Source organism: Oncorhynchus gorbuscha, linkage group LG25 (assembly GCF_021184085.1).
Source record: "Oncorhynchus gorbuscha isolate QuinsamMale2020 ecotype Even-year linkage group LG25, OgorEven_v1.0, whole genome shotgun sequence".
Classification (NCBI taxonomy): domain Eukaryota; kingdom Metazoa; phylum Chordata; class Actinopteri; order Salmoniformes; family Salmonidae; genus Oncorhynchus; species Oncorhynchus gorbuscha.
The window spans coordinates 22,170,424-22,187,970 of NC_060197.1; the positions used below are offsets into that span (position 1 = coordinate 22,170,424).

General features: G+C 43.0%; 1 pseudogene across 1 annotated transcript in view; it reads left to right on the forward strand.

Annotated features, from left to right (window-relative positions):
- The first annotated feature begins 2,074 nt into the window (after positions 1 to 2,074).
- LOC124013637 overlaps positions 2,075 to 17,547 on the forward strand; it is a 92,581-nt pseudogene continuing 77,108 nt past the window's right edge. Inside the window, exon 1 of the transcript XR_006834905.1 lies at positions 2,075 to 2,389. The product of XR_006834905.1 is annotated as a rho GTPase-activating protein 6-like (transcript). The remainder of the gene's footprint in view (positions 2,390 to 17,547) is intronic.

The following is a 17,547-nucleotide window of genomic DNA, read 5'->3' on the forward strand; positions in this document are numbered from 1 at the left end:
CGAAAGTGTTCTCAGTCAAAATAAAAAAACATATGTTATACATGACCATAGCGGCAGGTAGCCTAGTGGTTAGAGCGTTGGTCCAGTAACCGAGTTCTCAATCCTCGCTATTGAATGGCAGACCCTGGCCGTGACCTCACTTTCCAAGGAACAGGATATGCAAAAATAGGTACACTTTAACTATGACAGACAAAATGAGGGAAAAAAATCCAGAAAATCACATTGTAGGATTTTTAATGAATTTATTTACAAATTATGGTGGAAAATAAGTATTTGGTCACCTACAAACAAGCAAGATATCTGGCTCTCACAGATCTGTAACATCTTCTATAAGAGGCTCCTCTGTCCTCCACTTGTTACCTGTATTAATGGCACCTGTTTGAACTTGTTATCAGTATAAAAGACACCTGTCTACAACCTCACAGTCACACTTCAAACTCCACTATGGCCAAGACCAAAGAGCTGTCAAAGGACACCAGAAACAAAATTGTAGGCCTGCACCAGGCTGGGAAGACTGAATCTGCCATAGGTAAGCAGCTTGGTTTGAACAATTTATTAGGAAATGGAAGACATACAAGACCAATCTCCCTCGATCTGGGGCTCTACGCAAGATCTCACCCCGTGGGGTCAAAATGATCACAAGAACGGTGAGCAAAAATCCCAGAACCACAAGGGGGAACCTAGTGAATGACCTGCAGAGAGCTGGGACCAAAGTAACAAAGCCTACCATCAGTAACACACTACGCCGCCAGGGACTCAAATCCTGCAGTGCCAGACGTGTCCCCCTGTTTAAGCCAGTACATGTCCAGGCCCATCGGAAGTTTGCTAGAAGGCATTTGGATGACCCAGAAGAAGATTGGGAGAATGTCATATGGTCAGATGAAACCAAAATATAACTTTTTGGTAAAAACTTGTCGTGTTTGGAGGTCAAAGAATGCTGAGTTGCATCCAAAGAATACCATACCTACTGTGAAGCATGGGGGTGGAAACATCATGCTTTGGGGCTGTTTTTCTGCAAAGGGACCAGGACGACTGATCCGTGTAAAGGAAAGAATGAATGGGGCCATGTATCGTGAGATTTTGAGAGAAAACCTACTTCCATCAGCAAGGGCATTGAAGATGAAACATGGCTGGTTCTTTCAGCATGACAATGATCCCAAACACACCGCCCTGGCAACACAGGAGTGGCTTCGTAAGAAACATTTCAAGGTCCTGGAGTGGCCTAGCCAACCTCCAGATCTCAACCCCATAGAAAATCTTTGGAGGGAGTTGAAAGTCTGTGTTGCCCAGCAACAGCTCCAAAACATCACTGCTCTAGAGGAGATCTGCATGGAGGAATGGGCCAAAATACCAGCAACAGTGTGTGAAAACCTTGTGAAGACTTACAGAAAACGTTTGACCTCTGTCATTGCCAACAAAGGGTATATAACAAAGTATTGAGATAAACTTTTGTTATTGACCAAATACTTATTTTCCACCATAATTTGCAAATAAATTCATTAAAAATCCTAGAATGTGATTTTCCGGATTTTTTTCCCCCTCATTTTGTCTGTCATAGTTGAAGTGTACCTATGATGAAAATTACAGGCCTCTCTCATCTTTTTAAGTGGGAGAACTTGCACAATTGGTGGCTGACTAAATACTTTTTTTGCCCCACTGTATGTGTGCCAGTGTGTAAAAATATGGTATAACACAAATGACAAAACATTATAGATTACCTGAGGTTACGCAGGTCGGAAGTTGATCCGTGTGTGTGTGTATTACTATTTATCAGGGTTCAGTAGGCTAAAAGTGATTACCAACTCCGTCTCACTCGCGCACGCACGCAAGCACACACAGACACACACAGACACACACACATATGGACAGTAGGACAGACTGACAAGAACGCACGCCCCAGGGCTAAACTGCCAAACTCCACGTTTCCTGTTTCTGACAGCAAAGAGCGCACAGTGCGTTATCTGTCACAGAACACACATACACACACACTCTTTCTCTCTCACACACACATCCAGCGGCCACAACATCAGCCGGCACAGGAAGAACTGAGCGCTATCTTCAGAGAGAGAGAGAGAGAGAGAGAGAGAGAGAGAGAGAGAGAGAGAGAGAGAGAGAGAGGGGGGGGGACCACACAACAACAACCTCGTACTGGGCTCAAGCTGTCTCTTGACTGATGGACAACTCTACACATCAACAGTTACTGTCTAAGCATTGAGAGAAGGAGAGGATAGGAAAGAGAGGAGCGCTAAAGAGAAGAGAGTCAAGGAGGCACACCTCGGTCCCCTCTCTGAGGAGAAGAAAAAAAAGGTTTTTAGTCACTGATGGAATATCTTCTTCAGTGATGCAGATGGAGCAGCCTGTGCGGCAGGACATGCAGTTCTACTACGTGGTAAGTCTGTGTGTGTGTGTGCGGGTGCATGCACATGTATGTGTTTCTGTGTGTGTGTGTGTGCGTGCCACACTTTCAACCAAAAGTAGTGCACTACATAGAGAATAAGGTGCCATTTGGAATAAGGCTATGTTTGTCCTCCTTACTCAGTACACTTCATTCAGCGCACCTTGATCATGTTCCCTTTGGTCTCGTTTCCTTATGGCTCTTTGCTCAATTGAGCTCAATAAACTTCAGTTCAGGGTCACTTTAGTCGACCTTTGGAACAATATTACTATATTGCTGGCAATTGTGAATGACTGAACTTCTCACCGTCATTCTTACGTTGTGCATTTAGTGCTAACCGCCATGTTACAGTAATATTGAAAGGAGAGGAGCTTTTGCAGCTTGTGTTTGTGTGTTTATAGAAGTAGGACAAGGGGTTTTATATTACTATATCAATACAGTGAAATATACAGTAACTTAAGTCATTTTACATTAAGGTTAATGTATTTAAAGTATATACAGTTGAAGTCGGAAGTTTACATACACCTTAGCCAAATACATCTAAACTCAGTTTTTCACAATTCCTGACAATTCCTAGTAAAAATTCCCTGTCTTAGGTCAGTTAGGATCACAACTTAATTTTAAGAATGTGAATAGTAGAGAGAATGATTTATTTCAGCTTTTGTTTCTGTCATCACATTTCCAGTGGGTCAGAAGTTTACATACACTCAATTAGTATTTAGTAGCATTGCCTTAAAATTGTTTAACAAACGTTTCGGGTAGCCTTCCACAAGCTTCCCACAATAAGTTGGGTGCATTTTGGCCCATTCCTGCTAACAGAGCTGGTGTAACTGAGTCAGGTTTGTAGGCCTCCATGCTCACACACGCTTTTTCAGGTCTGCCCACAAATTTTCTATAGGATTGAGGTCAGGGCTTTGTGATGGCCACTATTTTCCTTAAGCCATTTTGCCACAACTTTCAAAGTATGCTTAGGGTCATTGTCCATTTGGAAGACGCATTTGCGACCAAGCTTTAACTTGCTGACTGATGTCTTGAGATGTTGCTTCAATGTACCCACATAATTTTCCTCCCTCATGAAGCCATCTATTTTGTGAAGTGCACCAGACCCTCCTGCAGCAAAGCACCCCCACAACATGATGCTGCCTCCCCCGTGCTTCACGGTTGGGATGGTGTTCTTCGGCTTGCAAGCCTCCCCCTTTTCCTCCAAACATAACAATGGTCATCATGAACCAGACTTGTGGAGGTCTACAATTTATTTTCTGAGGTCTTGGCTGATTTCTTTTGATTTTCCCATTATGTCAAGCAAAGAGGCACTGAGTTAGAAGGTAAGCCTTGAAATACATCCACAGGTACATCTCCAATTGACTCAAATGATGTCAATTAGCCTATCAGAAGTTTCTAAAGCCATGACATACTTTTGTGGAATTTCCCAAGCTGTTTAATGGCACAGTCAACTTAGTGTATGTAAACTTCTGACCCACTGGAATTATGTGAAATAATCTGCCTGTAAACAATTGTTGGAAAAATTATTTCTGTCATGCACAAAGTAGATGTCCTAACCGACTTGCCAAACTATAGTTTGTTAACAAGAAATTTGTGGAGTGGTTGAAAAATGAGTTTTACTGACTCCAACCTAAGTGTATGTAAGCTTCCGACTTCATGGGATGCATAGTAGTAGTTTGTGTTTACTAGTGTTTTAACAACCTGAGGGAGGGCCAATGATATGAACTCATTCATGTATTTATGGTTCAGTGAAGTGAATGACCGCATGCCACCGCTCGTTGCGGAGAGGGGATGAAACGATGCCCCTTCTGAAAGTAATCCTCTCACATCGTCACATACAGCTCATCCCTGACTCGTGAAGTCCCTTCACTTTCTTCAAGAGTTTATGTGTGTTTGTCTAACCCTCAACCTTCCACCATTGACATACAATGCCAGTCGACTGTGGTATTTTGGACACAGTAATAGCAGAATAGCTGCAGTCATACTGCACTGTAACTGCGATCACACTGCAAAATGACTGCAGTAAAAGGTTTTTGTTTTTGTTTTGGACTGCACTCTGACTGCAATCTTCTTTTGTAAGGGTTCTTTTTAGATTTGTGTCTGGAGCATCTGTCTTAGAGCGTCATTTAACCCGGGGATTACAACACACATAGTATTCTTCCTGGCAGACAGACAGACAGATACTTTACCGCTGAGACGTGTTGTTTCTAGATTAACCAGTAATCTGCCATAGCTAAATCCATCAAGATGGAGTATTGTTTTTCACTCTGCAATAATCTGCTGTTTTTATTGGTATGCACTAAACGTTCAATATGGAATTGTGTGTGTGTGTGTGTGTGTGTGTGTGTGTGTGTGTGTGTGTGTGTGTGTGTGTGTGTGTGTGTGTGTGTGTGTGTGTGTGTGTGTGTGTGTGTGTGTGTGTGTGTGTGTGTGTGTGTGCGTGTGTGTGCGTGTGTGTGCGTGTGTGTGCGTGTGCGCGTGTCAATATTTGACGTCCGTTGCTGGTGGTTAGGATATTGCCTAACGTCTTGGATGCTCAACAGTATAATGAGCACCATATGCTAATGGAAGGAAGTGGGGAGGAAGGGAAGGATGGAGAGAGTAGGAGAGAGGTGGAGGGAAGGAGACAGAGGGAAAGCGTGAGAGAGATAAAGAGAGAGAGAGAGGTGGGATGGTGTCGGGTGAAGGGAGTGGTGGAAGAAGGGACAGGCGGAGATGCCGGAGTGAAGGGAGTGAGGCGGAGGGAAAGATGGAGTATGGAAAGAGGGGGGGAGTGAGGGGTCGAGGTGGGAGAAGGGAAGTGGCATTATGCAAGGAAGACGAGTGAGAAGGATACTGTACCGTATGCATCCCTTCTTTGGCGTGATTGCAATCCTACTCATTTAATGGATGGACAGCAACCGTCTCACTTCCTGTTTCTTCTGCTTCTTACGCTTGTTCGCTGTGTTTATTCTCTCAGACAATCAAGTTGCTTTCTAATTGTGTTACGGGATAATCTCTCTCGCTATCTAATAGCTACGTAATGTCTTTCAGTGTTGACAACATAATAGGCCTACAATCATATTGACATAATGCAACATAATATTGATTGCCCTCCTAACCGAAGTGGACATAGTAATCTAACCAGGTGGTCTATTTGTTTGTATTCACTGCTCTCTTCCAACTCTATTTATGGTATCAGAAGAAAACTCAAAGCTGTACTATGTACTATACTATGTACTATACTATGTGCTACATTACTGTAATGTCTAGATTAGTTGGCTTTGGGCCAGAGTCACCCCACTGAATACTTTCTCAAATTGAAATGAGAGTAAATCTACCTTCCTGTCACCCTGAGAAAACGTGGCAGTGGAGCCGGATGGAGAGAGGGAGAAAGAGACGGAGGAATCTCTCAAGAGGTAGGAAAAGAGGAAGGAAAAGTTGATGTTTGAAAAATATTCCTACCAGCTGACGTCAATAAATCAACCATCTACTCAAATGTACGACTCTACTGGGCTGGATACCTCTTCTTGATTTAGTGCTAACACGCACACACACACACACATACGCACACACACACATCAACAGAGACATTACTCTTCTGGAGTGCTACTGTGGAAAACGTCTTGGGTACATATCTCCTTGTGTTTGCTTGACTCACCCGTCTCTAGATTTATCTGAAGGAGTTTGTCCCAGGACACACAAACAACACCCAGAGAGAGACCCGTACACACACGCACACGCACGCACGCACGCACGCACGCACGCACGCACACACACACACACACACACACACACACACACACACACACACACACACACACACACACACACACACAGAGAGACCCGTACACACACACACACACACACACACACACACACACACACACACACACACACACACACACACACACACACACACACACACACACACACACACACACACACACACACACACACACACACACACACACACACACACACAGAGAGAGACCCGTACACACACACGCACGCACGCGCACGCACGCTCACGCACGCGCACGCACACGCACACACACACACAAAAATGCACACACATATGCATGCAAGCACACACGGATCTGCACATACACGCTAACACAGCATCACAGCGGGCTACAGTACTGTACGTTCTTCCAGTGTCTCTCTGCCTTCTGAACACTCAGTCCCAGTGTGGGTGTGTTAGTGTGTGTGTGTGTGTGTGTGTGTGTGAGCGATGAGTCTCTGCCTTCTGAACACTCAGTCCCAGTGTGGGTGTGTTAGTGTGTGTGTGTGTGAGCGATGAGTCTCTGCCTTCAGAACACTCAGTCCCAGTGTGGGTGTGTTAGTGTGTGTGTGTGAGCGATGAGTCTCTGCCTTCTGAACACTCAGTCCCAGTGTGGGTGTGTTAGTGTGTGTGTGTGAGCGATGAGTCTCTGCCTTCTGAACACTCAGTCCCAGTGTCTCTGTAGTGTGCGATAGTGTACCATACACTCCGAAATTGTTCTTTGACTTTCCCTACAACCCTGTAGAAAGGGTTGTACATGGAACCCAAAATGGTTCTATCTTGACCCAGGGTTCTACCTGGAACCAAAAGGGGCAAAGATTATTCCTATGGGGACAGTAGAAGAACCCTTTTAGGTTCTAGATAACACTTTTTTTAAAGAGTTCATCTGGTAATACTTATAAACGGTTTGTTGCTAAGGTAAATATTGTATTTCATTTAGTCTTTGTCCTGAGACAGGAGTTTTGAAGAAGCATCCTTATATTGGACTTCTATTATCATCAAAGAGAGGTTGAGTATCTCTTTGCTCAATCATTTGTTCTTGTTCTTGGTTGGATGGTGAGCCACCCAGAAGCATTTCTTTGATCCTGAGAGGTGCACAGCAACTAAATTATTGACGGTTTCTGACTCACAAGTCAGAAACCGAGTACAAATACTTCACGTGCTGTACTTTACTTAAGACCTGTTTGGACGCCCATAGTCAGCAGGCTCAACATCAAAGCCCCGTCTCCGCCAGTTTCCCCCTTCCTCTCTATTCCCAATGGAGGAATTCACACTGGACACAAAATAGCGCCCGTCTCTCTGTAGCTTTTATCACAAGATGGATGGCCATCCGGGTCTGTGGCACCATAGAGGAAGAGGTGAAAAGAAGCCTACGATGTGAGGAATTTTTGTATGGAGAGAGTGTCGAATTTGGTCAACACAAAATGTAATTGCTAATTTGCTACGTGAGGCTTATTTGATTGAATAGAAGCATGTAATGCTTAGGTGGATACGAATGCACTGATATAAGTGGACGCACATGGCATTTTGGCAACTTTGAAAAAAAACTACTTCATATCGGTGTTGTGCCTGTTTTCATAGAGGTAGATAAAGGACTTATCCAATCAAATCAAATCAAATGTATTTATATAGCCCTTCGTACATCAGCTGATATCTCAAAGTGCTGTACAGAAACCCAGCCTAAAACCCCAAACAGCAAGCAATGCAGGTGTTGAAGCACGGTGGCTAGGAAAAACTCCCTAGAAAGGCCAAAACCTAGGAAGAAACCTAGAGAGAAACCAGGCTATGTGGGGTGGCCAGTCCTCTTCTGGCTGTGCCGGGTGGAGATTATAACAGAACATGGCCAAGATGTTCAAATGTTCATAAATGACCAGCATGGTCGTATAATAATAAGGCAGAACAGTTGAAACTGGAGTAGCAGCACAGCCAGGTGGACTGGGGACAGCAAGGAGTCATCATGTCAGGTAGTCCTGGGGCATGGTTCTGGGGCTCAGGTCCTCAGAGAGAGAAAAAGAAAGAGAGAATTAGAGAGAGCATATGTCGGGTGGCCAGTCCTCTTCTGGCTGTGCTGGGTGGAGATTATAACAGAACATGGCCAAGATATTAAAATGTTCATAAATGACCAGCATGGTCGAATAATAATAAGGCAGAACAGTTGAAACTGGAGCAGCAGCACAGCCAGGTGGACTGGGGACAGCAAGGAGTCATCATGTCAGGTAGTCCTGGGGCATGGTCCTAGGGCTCAGGTCCTCCGAGAGAGTGAAAGAAAGAAAAATAGAAAATTGACTACTTTAAAATGGAGATAACCTTAGTGGCGCTGTCCATGCTGTCACATATGTTATAATGACACAGATACAAAGATGAGTCCTCTATCTAGCTCTATGACTTGTTGTTCACACACGTATCTGCCATCTCACTGGCTAGAATGGTCACACCTCCTCCAGCCTGCCTTCCATCTTTGAGGAAATGTATTTCCAATGTTAGAGCGGTCACTTGAATTTCTTGTCAATATAATAGACCATATTTGGTCTGCCTCTCTGATGACCTTTTTACCTTTGACTTCTACCTATCTCTTCCTGTTCCTGTCCGTCACTCATTGTACGATCTGATATCCCTATAGTAGGGTTCCCCAACTGGCAGCCCGCAGGCCATATTTGGCCCGCGTGTGGTATTATTTGGCCCGACAAGTGTATATATATTTTTTGTTGCTGGACATAAAAGACTAAAAACACTAGGAAATCAGCTCCAATTGATTTTAATTTAAGAAATCTGTTCCCAAATATTGCCACGCATTGTAGAAAGAAACTTATGATCGTATACAAATGTAAGCAAGGTTTGAAATTATTATGTGGCGGGACACAATGCAAATAGTCCGGGGAGCCATTTGATGACCTATTCAGGAGTCTCATGGCTTGGGGGTAAAAGCTGTTGAGAAGCCTTTTTGTCCTAGACATGGCACTCCGGTACCGCTTGCCATGCGGTAGTAGAGAGAACAGTCTATGACTGGGGTGGCTGGGGTCATTGACCATTTTTAGGGCCTTCCTCTGACACCGCCTGGTGTAGAGGTCCTGGATGGCAGGCAGCTTGGCCCCAGTGACGTACTGGGCCGTATGCACTACCCTCTGTAGTGCCTTGCGGTCGGAGGCTGAGCAGTTGCCGTACCAGGCAGTGATGCAACCAGTCAGGATGCTCTCGATGTTGCAGCTGTAGAACCCTTTGAGGATCTGAGGACCCTGCCAAATACTTTTACGACTGTCTTGGTGTGTTTGGACAATTCTAGTTTGTTGGTGATGTTGACACCAGGGAACTTGAAGCTGTCAACCTGCCCTATGGTCTGATTATATAGTGTGCATTGGTCTCTAGTCATTGTCATTCATAAATCATTGATAGGTAATGTAGGTGTAGAGCATGGTCAACTAGAAGACTATGCTTTTAAAAAGGGACTTAACACATCCCATTTGGCCTATTCTTGAATCAACCCCACCCAACTAACTGAGCCACTTGCTCAATTATAAATGGAATGTTTTCTAGTATTACTCTCTACCAGCCTTCCATGTAAAACCCTCCTAAAGGAATAATTTGATAACCATTTTTTCTAAGAGTGTGAAAACAAGACTCTCTGTGCCCTAACTATTTTAATTGGATATAATTCAATCTTATTAAAGATGGATTTAGACTTTTTCTTTCTCTCGCTCCCTACTCTTTTCTAAGTCAAAAAGAACTGCTGCTCTGAGGTCAGGGGCCATTTTATTGTGAGCATGGAATGAGCTTAAAGCTACAGTCTGTGATCTGGTTGGGAATCTGTTCAACGGTCAATTCACTTCCTTACCGATTTTACACATTTGTTGAATTTTCGAATTGCAGACTGTAGCTTTAATTCTGTTCTTTGGTCTGGTATTAAGATTAGAACAGGAAAATTGAATTCCAAGTTGAACTTAGAACACTTTGATAGAGCCAACTTCATCAGACAGAATTAAATACATTTGTCTGAATTCCACACACACACACACACACACACACACACACACACACACACACACACACACACACACACACACACACACACACACACACACACACACACACACACACACACACACACACACACACACACACACACACACACACACACACACACACACAATAGCTAAAGACATATTCTAAGAAGACGTATAAATAAGTCATTCTCTTTAATGTCCAGTCAATCTAACTGTAAGGAGACCTCTGACTATGACTAGATTACTACACATGATCTATTGAATGAATAGGCATATAAATACCGGTTTCTTTTAGAGGTTAAGCGATCATAATTGATCTGATTCCATAATGTTTTCTCTGAATGTATACACTGTCAGTAACAGACCTCGGTCATGACCCTCTATCAGAGAGGGTGCACACACATTTTTGACAGCACCCCTTATGGTTTGAACAAAACATTCCATTCATACAGTATTTGTCCAATGTGGAAGTGCTCACAAAGTTACTTTGTGGACCTGAATGCCAAAACATTCAAGAGAGAACAGTGTTCAAAGTTGATCCTCTTTGCATACTCAACCCTACAATGAGACATACATTTCTTCATTACTGGTAGAGGGAAAAAAATGGTTGAGATTGATTTATTTAATACCATTTTTTTTTACCATTAACATAAATGTCAATGTGTAAACTTGTGTAAACTTGTGTATGTGTCAATGTGTAAACTTTTCATATTTACATATGTTGCATATATTTTACATCATCTGAGGTTTTTGTGTTCTCTTGAAGACAAATTCTCTTGAATACAGGGTAGTTGTCGTGTTTGGCTGATAAATGTTCTAAAATTGTAACTTTCAAACTTTCAAATGTGACCACAAAGATGGTTGGAGGTCCAGACTTCAGAGAGTGTTGACTTGAATGGGAATATCTGTTGTTTTAAATTATAATTATAGTCACAGAGACAGAGATAATAGAATAGACATGATCATGGAAGTTGACGTTCAACAGTGGGTGAACAGGCGGCCATCTTTGTGGTGGTAAATAGAGGTTACAATTCAAATTCAATTTAAATTGGTGTAAATTGCATAAATTGGTGTAAATCGGATAAATTGCTGAACAGGTTCAGAACTTTTGTACACCAGCACAGTTAAAAATATATGGCAAACAGAAATCAAACTGGATGGTCTTTAGAAATAGATGGGAAGGGTTGAGGGTAGCTGAAGGGTGGGATTAAAAACAAACAAAAGAGAACAGATCAGTCGTCCTGGTCCCTTTGCAGAAAAACAGCCCCAAAGCAGGATGTTTACACCCCCATGCTTCACAGTAGGTATGGTGTTCTTTGGATGCAACTCAGCATTCTTTGTCCTCCAAACATCTGACCATAATGACATTCTCCCAATCTTCTTCTGGATCATCCAAATGCTCTCTAGCAAACTTCAGACAGGCCTGGACATGTACTGGCACTGCAGGATTTGAGTCCCTGGCGACGTAGTGTTACTGATGGTAGGCTTCGTTACTTTGGTCCCAGCTCTCTGCAGGTCATTCACTAGGTCCCCCCGTGTGGTTCTGGGATTTTTGCTCACCGTTCTTGCGATCATTTTGACCCCACGGGGTGAGCTCTTAGGTGGAGCCCCAGATCGAGGGAGATTATCAGTGATCTTGTATGTCTTTCATTTCCTAATAATTGCTCCCACAGTTGATTTCTTCAAACCAAGCTGCTTACCTATTGCAGATTCAGTCTTCTCAGCCTGGTGCAGGTCTACAATTTTGTTTCTGGTGTCCTTTGACAGCTCTTTGGTCTTGGCCATAGTGGAGTTTGGAGTGTGACTGTTTGAGGTTGTGGACAGGTGTCTTTTATACTGATAACAAGTTCAAACAGGTGCCATTGATGCAGGTAACGAGTGGAGGACAGAGGAGCCTCTTAAAGAAGAAGTTACAGGTCTGTGAAAGCCAGAAATCCTACTTGTTTGTAGGTGACCAAATACTTATTTCCCACCACAATTTGCAAATAAATTCATTAAAAATCCTACAATGTTTTTTTCTGGATTTTTGTTTCTCATTTTGTCTGTCATAGTTGAAGTGTACCTATTATGAAAATTACAGGCCTCTCTCATCTTTTTAAGTGGGAGAACTTGCACAATTGGTGGCTGACTAAATACTTTTTTGCCCACTGTATATACAGTATATACACAAAATATATGGGTTGATTGGAAATGATGCAGACAATTAAAATCGATGGAAGCTACAATCTTTCTGGTAACAAAGGGTAACAAAAAATGTAAGAAATACTCTGTTTTCGTGCACACTAATGTATGACAATACCACTGTAATATCTGTGAAGCCTTCATATACACTGAGTGTACCAAACATTTGGTCCCCTTTTGCCCTCAGCACAGCCTCAACTCATCGGTCACGAACTCTACAAGATGTCGAAAGTGTTCCACAGGGATGCTGGCCAATGTTGACTCCAATGCTTCCCACAGTTGTGTCGAGTTGGCTGGATGCCCTTTGGATGGTGGATCATTCTTGATACACACGGGAAACTGTTGAAAAACCCAGCAGCGTTGCAGTTCTTGACACCACCCGGATGCGCCTGGAACCTACAACTACCATCCTCCGTTCAAAGGCAATTAAATATTTTGTCTTGTCCATTTACCCTCTGAATGGCATACATACACACAATCAATGTCTGAATTGTCGCAAAGCTTAAAAATCCTTCTTTAACCTGTCTTTAACCTGCTGTAACAAGTAACATCAATAAGGTATCGTAGCTTTCAACTGGATTCACCTGGTCAGTCTATGTCATGGAAAGAGCAGGTATTTTTATGTTTTCTATACTGGGTGTATACTGCATATGCCAGCGCTGTGTTGACATGACTATTTGGATATTTGGACTTGATTTTGAACTGATATTTTGAACTAGGACTTGATATGGAACCGCGATTTGGAACTAGTCGCTATCGTTTGGAATTTTTTGAACAATTGTTTGCTCTCGTAACACCCGCTGTTGTGCCTTTTATGGTCTCATAGCTGAACAGGACAGCGCTCTGTTGGAACATGGTTGGCACTTTGTTGGCAGTATCCATAGCCGACCCATCATCGGACTGTTAGCCAACAATTTAATCTGTTTAAGCTGGCAACCGGGGTCAGAGTGAAGGACACCAACCATCATCTTGGAGTCTATCGTACCGAAGCTTACCATTGGCACTTGACAGAGTCAGTATGCCAACAGTGTTATCTAGCATAACATCCGACTAAATAAGCACAGCACAGGAGAAAAACTGTACCCAGAAGGCATCAGTGGCAAAGGAGAGGGGCAATGTTAGGAGATAATGGGTGGGTTATGTTAGAGTATGTCCTGTTTAGAGAAACGCTGGTACCGTGGAAATGAACCCGTTGGGTCAAATGCATAGGTGCAAGAGTTTTCATAACATTCAAGCGCATCGGTTCCAAGCTCCCATGGAATATGAGTGGTGGCGGTGGGCTACCTTTGGCAAAGCATGTTTGGATGAAACACTACTGAGTTGATCAGCCAAACCGATCAGCGGGTTGTTCTCTGACGGGTGACGGGTGGGGTTAGTTAGAGTATGTCCTGTTTAGAGAAGCCCTGGCATCCTCCTCGCTGGATCTTTCTCTCCCTCTGGCACTTCCTCTCAGAGACCTCTGGGGATAGAGTGATAGAACAGCAGGATGACAGAGAGAGAGAGCAGAGAGAGACAGAGTTAGAGAGAGTGAGAGAGTAGAGCGAGAGAGAGAATGACAGAGAGTAGAGAGAGACAGAGATATAGAGAGTGAGAGAGTAGAGCGACAGAGGGAGAGCGAGAGAGAGAATGACAGAGAGAGAGTAGAGAGAGACAGAGTTAGAGAGAGTGAGAGAGAAGAGCGAGCGAGAGAGAGAGAGAGAGAGAGAGAGAGAGAGAGAGAGAGAGAGAGAGAGAGAGAGAGAGAGAGAGAGAAGAGAGAGAGAGAGAGAATGACAGAGAGAGAGAGATAGAGAGAGAGAGAACAACAGAGAGAGAGAGAGAGAGAGAGAGAGAGAGAGAGAGAGAGAGAGAGAGAGAGAGAGAACAACAGAGAGAGAGGGAGAACAGAGAGAGAGAGAGACAACAGAGAGAGAGAGAGAGAGAGAGAGAGAGAGAGAGAGAGAGAGAGAGAGAGAGAGAGACAGAGAGAGAGGGAGAGAGAGAGAGAGAGAGAGAGAGAGAGAGAGAGAGAGAGAGAGAGAGAGAGAGAGAGAGAGAGAGAGAGAGAGAGAGAGAGACAGAGAGAGAGAGAGAGAAATCCGGTCTGCTTTAGTTTTTTTTGTAGGCCCTGACAGTTCATCTCAGTTCGACAAAAATAATTGTGTTCCAAAAAAGGTCCAGTTGCCAGGACCACAAATACAAATTCCACCTAGACATTGTTGCCCTAGAGCACACACAAATCTATACCTACTCCGACCTAAACATCAGCACCAAAGGTAACTTCCACAAAGATGCGAACGATCTGCGGGACAAGGCAAGAAGAGTCTTTTATGCTGTTAAAAGGAACATAAAATGTGACATTCTAAAAATACATGAATCAGTTATAGAACCCATTGCCCTCTATGGTTGTAATTCACAAAATGGGACAAACACCAAATTAACACTCTGATTGGAGAATTCTGCTAAAACATCCTTTGTGTACAATGTAAAACACCAAATAATGCATGCAGAGCAGAATTAGGACGATTCACGCTATTTATCAAAGTCCAGAAAAGAGCAATTCAATTCTACAACCACCTAAAAGGAAGAAATTCTCAAACGTTCCATAACAAAGCCCTCACCTATAGAGAGAAGAGTCCCCTCAGCTACTGTAGCTGGTACTGGGATTCTATTCACAAACACAAACAGACCCCACAGAGCCCCAACACAATTAGATCCAACCAAATCATGAGAAAACTAAAAGATAATCACTTGACACATTGGAAAGTATAAACACAAAAATTGAGCAAACTAGAATGTTGTTTGGCCCTAAACAAAGAATAAACAGTAGCAGAATACCTGATCACTGTGACTGACCTAAAATGAAGAAAAGCTTTGTCTATGTTCAGATTGTGTGAGCATGGCTCTCAAGAGAAGACAGGCTATGTGCCTACTGCCCAGAAAATTAGGTGAAAAACCGAGCTGCACTTTCTAACCTCCTGCCAAATGTATGACCATATTAGATACACATACTGTATATCCCTCAGATTACACAGACCCACAAAAAAATTGAAAACCAATTCAATCTTGATAAACTCCCATATCTATTAGGTGAAATCACAGTAGCCAGATGTGTGATCTGTTGCCACATGAAAAAGGCAACCAGTGAAACACCAGTGAAACACAAACACCATACAAACTATATTTATCCGTTTAACTATTTGCCCATTGTTACAACATTTGAAGTGTCTATATTCTTATTATTTTTTTAACAGTGGAGTGTAATCTTTACTTTAGCCATAAGGCTCTTTGAATGTAATTAGAGAGAGAGAGAGAGAGAGAGAGAGAGAGAGAGAGAGAGAGAGAGAGAGAGAGAGAGAGAGAGAGAGAGAGAGAGAGAAATATTTTGATTTGTGGTTTCTGTAGTATTCCAAACTACACCTGATCAGGGGTCATAGGCCTATTTTGCGTAGCTTACTTCAGGTAAAAGACGTTTAAAGGAGTTGTAGAGACGTTTTGTGTGAGGACAAAAAATATATAGTTCTGCAGATACTGTTGTTTGCAATGTTCCTGAAGCAGTAGTGGCCTGACAACTCCTGCTGAAACTGACACACAGACTGAGGCTGTCCTAATTAAGACACCGTAGACTAGGCTCTGCCTCTGCCTCTGCCTCTGCCTCTGCCTCTGCCTCTGCCTCTGCCTCTGCCTCTGCCTCTGCCTCTGCCTCTGCCTCTGCCTCTGCCTCTGCCTCTGCCTCTGCCTCTGCCTCCTTCTGCACAGTACCTGAACTGATGTGATTGGTTTATCTAGTGCCTGAACAAGTTTGATTGGTTAATCAAACTTGGGGCTTGTTCAGCAGGACACAACCTTTTTTTAACATTCAGATAGAGCAGGGGAACGCAACCATAGTATGGTATATATTTTTACATGACTGAAGGACAATGGGCCTGTTGATCTCAACTATGCTAATCTTGACTCTGGTTTTGTAGTGGTTTGAACTGGCGATAATAAGATTTGAATTGACCTTGATAGTGGATTCAATTGTGGAGTTATTCCCTTCTCAAAATAGATTATCCTTGGTCTGTGAACTAGCTACTGTGGAGTTCTCCCATCTAATTTGACAGTAAGTACAGTAATCTACCAGTAGACCTGTCATCAGTCTAGACCCCTCAAATTCAAAACTGGACCTCGAAGCCAGTTCCACCGCTTTGATTTTTCTATTTGAAAATAACATTTGAACGTATTTGTCACATGCGCCGAATACAACGGGTGTAGACTTTGCCATGAAATGCTTTGTTACGAGCTCTTCCCAACGATGCAGTTTTTTTTAAATGGTGGTGTGCGCAATTAAGTATCAGCCGGAACAGAAAAACAGCAGTAGTCTGGACCTCGTAGGGTAAGATTTGAATACCCCCTGGTCTAGACTCTGAAAATGAATTCATTGTTTACTTCACATGCCACGCTCTCGAATACAGACACGCACAATAACCTCAGTGTCCTATAGCCATCTCGACTAGGCCTGGAGCTGAGACATGCTTGGTTCTAGGATCTTAAGATAGATACAATGATACATCAGGAATGTCTAATGTGATGCTCCTAATCTAGCGTCATGTAAGGCACTGTGAAGGGATCCAGCTACCTAGAAGCACTAGACGTCTCTTCTCGGAAACATGATATTAATGCTAATCATCCTCCATAAACATCATTGACCTATGTGTTGTACAGGGTTAGCTCCTCCTTCAAAACAGTGAGTCTATGTTTGCAATGTGTAGAGCGAGTTTCAATTTGAAGTGCTTTGAGACCTTGTATAGTAAATCTAATTCATTGCTAGATTCTAATTTCATCCCTTGGACTTTAAAGCAAAGAATTGTGCATTTTGAGTCCCAAAGATGGGTTATTATTGGATTCCCAATGAACTAACTACATTCCATTTAGAGAAAAGGAAGCGATGTCACCGTGCAAAATATTGAGATTAGGATATTCGAATTACGATGGCACAGAGATTATTATGGTCTGGGAACAAGGTCGCCTGAAGTTAATTAGCTGATAAGTCTTATTTCAGCTGATAAATGTATCTCTGGAATTGGAGTAACCCTTGCCCAAGTCCTAACCAACCCTAAACCTAACCAACCCTAAACTGAACCAACCCTAAACCTAACCAACCCTAAACCGAACCGAACCAACACTAAACCGAACCAACCCTAAACCGAACCAACCCTAAACCGAACCAACCCTAAACCGAACCAACC